Genomic DNA, 4,893 nt, shown 5'->3' with positions numbered 1-4,893 from the left:
AATGAGGAAGCACTAGCCAAGATGCAAGACAAAAGTCCTTCTGGAAAGAGTACAGCGTAGATAAGTTCATGGGTCAGATCCAGCTATGCAGATGAGGTTTATTGCACATTTTACAAGCAGGCAGAAATAGAAGACTCCCTCCCTTTGGGGATTCCTACTCTGCAAGGAGGGCAGATTTGCACATGTAGGCACCAGTGACAAAAAATGCAAGGTGAAGTTTACCAATGCGGATATTTAAAGTTACAAGTGAAAGAGGATTGAATAAAAAGAGAAGTTAGCAGAGAAGTGTCTTGAGTAAGCCACTCTTGTCCAAGTGAAACACTTCAGGCTTAGAAAGATTCACTGCAGCAATTTAGAAACAATGCTGGACCTTTGTATCTCAAGACACAAAAGGCAGTGGGAGAAATCACTGAAAGTTTTGTACAGCTGAGTATCAGGGATACAGAGGTGTCATTGTTAAAGGCAGAGATGAGAAGTATAAGTACAGGTACAAAATAGAAATGGGAATTTAATTAGGCAATGAGAAGGGAATATACAGGATAGGTCTTCGCTAGTACATCAAGGCAGAAAATGAAAGGAAGCTGGAATTGTGACAACCAGAGATACCTACATAACCAGATATCTTAGATGGTGAAACGAGCTGCAGTATCCAGTGACTCAGTTTGATCCATGAAAAAAAACTGACCAACATATGGAAAGGATATTTACTGGTTGAACAGCAGGGTTTTAAATTCTCCCACGAAAATGAAATAGAATGAAAATAATGGAGGTAAGAACATCTATCAAAAGCTTTTTAAGAACTGGAGGGACTGCCTCTTCAGCTGAGTGGCTGAGAAAGGAAAGATAAGTGAAGGAAAGCAGTCAGTATAAAGTCTAAATAAAGCTTTTAAAGGAGAAAAATAGAAGATCTTGACTGGGAAGGCAAATACAAAAGGCAGAATGAACCAACAGGAATAGTAATGTGGGAAATAAAAGATAATGACTGCAAGCATGAAATGCAGACATAAAAAGGCTGCCACAAGTTCTTTTTTGAAGAGCGTATGATACTGGACATTTTAATTTATTTTATTCTTTTCTGACTCTCATACTTTCATACGTACTCTGCTCTTCCTGATGCTAAGATTTAAGTCCAAGGTCAGACTGGACTGTGTTCTTAAGGTTTGGCTTTTTTTTTTTTCTTTTTTTTTTTTTAAATTTGCAAAGTCAATCTCATTCCTGTTTCATTAATGACTTCAGCAGTAAAGCATCAAAACTGAGTTCAGAACAAAGATCGCCGCAGGTTTACACCATCCTTTCCTTTAACAAAAATTGTATCCCACCTCTTTTGAAAACTCTGTATATTTCCCTCATGGTCAGATTGTAGATAGTTGAGGCAAGTCAGATTTGAAGTGTCTTATTTTCCTAACTTGATTACTTTGAAAATAAGTGCAATAGGTTTTTGTGTCGATCTGGTGACAGGAAGTTACCCAGGAAAGGAGACACACCTCAGAGAGAAAGAAGAGTCAAAAAGCTATCATACTAATTTTATACATCTGTTACTTTCTACAAATTCACACGATGTTTATTTGGATCCTTCTGATCAAATTCACTCATATTTTCCACCAATGTTTGCAAGCCAGCATCCTTTGAAAGAACAAATCTGTAATGGTCATTGTTCTGAAAAACATCTCAACAGCAGATAGATTTACCAGTTTGGTGGAAGTAAATTAATGGTACTATAGTATTTCTAGAGGGAAAAAAAGAATCTACTAAGCAGTGAGCATCCAGAGATGCCTTTTCCATTTGCCAGCCGTAACTGCAGACCGAACAAATGCCCACTTTGATGAACTACAGTGTTCTCCCCTACACTGGTCTAATCCAAGACAATTGCGCTTAAGTTTGTTGACAAACAGCAATTCCTGGGAGAAGCCTGCACTTCTGTGATCGACAATAAATGCAAGGACATTTGATTTCTATATCTGACAAAGAGGTAAAGTGGCTAAATTCATTTTGGTTAGTAATTTCCAATGCTTTGCGAGGCAGAAGAAATCTCTTCCAAAATTAGTTTTTTACTGACAAGCTTGAGCGAGTGAAACAAGAAGAGTGACAGAGACAAAAGGTGTTTACTTCACTGGAGAAGTCACGTTGCTAAATGTTAACCACAGTGGCTTTAGACAGAAACCGCGCGTGTACAGATCTGGAGAATGTCACAATCTGGTGTTGCTAAGAAGCCTGAGCTCTGCTTTTGCAAAAGCCTGAAACATCAGTAGTTTCAGTGCAGATTCATAATTAGAATTTCTCAAAAAAAGCAGCTCTGGAGTGGCTTTACTACGTACACCCATACAAAGCAGCAGCTATAAATGCAGATGAGAACTTCAAGGGTTTTCATGTACTGTAACAAAATGAAATGGCTCTTCAGAGGTGGGTCTGTAGAAGAAAGTCACATATGCCTGTGGACTTCACGCCTACGTCCTCTGAACAACCTGAAATTTGTCTGCAATTCAAGCACCATCTATTAGCACATAACTTCCTTTTCCCTTTATACCAATTCTTTATTGTTCTGCTTCCGTAACAGATGCCAAATCCAAACTTTGAGAGTGCAGAAAGTAAAAAACCATTAATTTAAGATGTGGAAGGAGTGAAAACAACTGGTGTTTCCACTGGGGGGGTCAGAGCTTACAGATTTAGTGACTGACCACTTAAGCCCAAGTTCTAGCTCTCTTCATCCAACTTCCACCAGGAGCAGCTGACATAAAAGAGCTGCACTGGACCACAGTAAGGGAGATGTGGCCCGGTAACCTGTCTCAGAAGCAGCCAGTAGCAGACGTTAGGAGGAGAGTAGCCCTTGTCTTACAGAATGTTGTCACCCTTAGCATGACTACCCAACTTCTGGCATGGCTTTGGAAAAAGTATGGCTTAATTTGCTCGTTTTCATATGTCAAGGTGCAATTCCATCATGCCGTTTTCATCAGCGAACTGGTTTAAGATTATGTCTGTTCTCCCACTAGCCATTCATTCCTAGTGCTGTGTCACAGCTTACCATTGCTCCACCAGAGCTCATGCAGATGTTTCAAAAGTAATATAGTAAACTGGATCACTCAAGCAGAGTTAAAAAAGAAGGTTAAGGAAAAAGATCAGTTCACTGATCTAGTTTATAGGCCCACAGAGAGATGCATCAGCACAACTGAAGGGATTAATCTCAGGCACTGTGACAGAAGTCTTTCAAATTGACTTTGCTGATGGAGAAAATTTAAGAGGGAACTAACCTGCACCCCAGGACTGGGGAGGAGCCATACCTGGCATACTCTAGCTTTTAAAACAGTTATTCTACTTTTCACCTCTCCCCAACCCTCCACCCACACAGTCCCGTGTGAACAACTTGGTGAACTCCTGCTCCCTCAATTGTGGTGTTTGCTTCAGCTTTAGTAAAAGAGGAACATGTTTTTACTTTCTTAACACATTAATGACAAGATCTGCAGCTGAAAAACAAAGCATTTACATACGGTATCTCTGCTCGTTTGAGATACCATTGAGAGGCATACATCTCTACCCATTGGTTATGTAGCACAGTAAGTCTATTTATCTTGTGCCAGAGTCCCTAAAATGGGAGTGACACCATCTTGTAGCAGGACTTTTATTGGGGAAGCAGGTTATCAAACAGCTGTGCTCTGACTGAAGGCATGGGAGTATCCTCAGAAACACACTTAAATGAAAACTTCTGTCTTAGGCAGAGGAAAACTCTTCTTGGAGCTTGCGAGTTCCTCCAAACCCCGAGATGAGATTACAACTCCGTTATGCATGGTTAGAGACACCACATTCCTAATCTAACATACTACTAATAATGGCCCAGAGCTCTTTACCTCCAAGGAATTCTAATATAATCATCTCTACCATCTAAATGCAAGCACAATGCTAAGCAACAGACTTTTTTTTTTTTAGTTTGGTATATCCCCTTCCTAACTTTGTTTCCTCTAACCCTGTTCTCTTGCCGCTCACTATTTTCTATTCAGCTTTAAATTTGGAGAAAGCTGCCATCCAACACCATTATACAAAAAGGCCAACAGGAATACAACCCATCCAGCAAAAGTGTCTTTGCCCCAAAACCGAGATTTGGAATCCGAGTTTTCTGCTTTGGGCCTACCCAGACTTGTCCGAAATGCCAGCAGAACACATCCTGTTACCTGCCTTAAATAAGGACGGCAACTCTTTCCTGCAGAAAACAAACATTTCCGCACAGTCTGTTACAGCTTAGCTCCTTCAGTGATAATTCAGCGAGTACCAATGCATGTAATTTTAGCCTTGTCTGTCCTGGTCTCACAGCTCCCTGGTTCAACAATTGCTAAGGATCCTTTATTAACATCTCAAATACCTCCTTTTCCTTCTTCCTTTGTCAGAGAGGGTAAGAAATGCTTCAGATTCCTGAGTTTAGAAGGGCTTGGGGGCATTCTTCTTAGTCGGGAGAGGATAAGCTGAAAGGAGAGTAACATCCCTGTCCAGCCCCTCTGTCACCCTGCAACCTGCCATGCTTGTGATGCTCAGGTAGCAAACATACTTGCCAGGCTTGGGTCAGATATTGATGAGGAAAAAATACTTTAAAGAGATTGACAAATCCATCTAAACGCAGTTTAATTCATCCTGATAAGGTGGGGCTGTCGAGAGCTTTGCACCACCTTTGCTTCTTTTTCCTTCCATAGGTTTCAGGCTGGGCCCTGTTTTCACAGAGCCAAGAATTCAGTAACAGGGTAACTGCGCTATTTGGAAAACAGGACCAAGTTCAGAGAATACATAAAGGTGATAGCATTTAACTACTTCACAGGTTTTTTTCATTGTTTTAATTGCTTTTCAGCATCAGTCACCTTAACCAGTTAGATGAACATCCATCTAACTGGATGTTCACTTCCCTCTTCCTCTCCC

Source organism: Cariama cristata, unplaced genomic scaffold (assembly GCF_000690535.1).
Source record: "Cariama cristata isolate BGI_N322 unplaced genomic scaffold, ASM69053v1 scaffold14149, whole genome shotgun sequence".
NCBI lineage: Eukaryota > Metazoa > Chordata > Aves > Cariamiformes > Cariamidae > Cariama > Cariama cristata.
The sequence above is the reverse complement of the archived record's forward strand: the minus strand, read 5'-3'. Positions refer to the sequence as shown.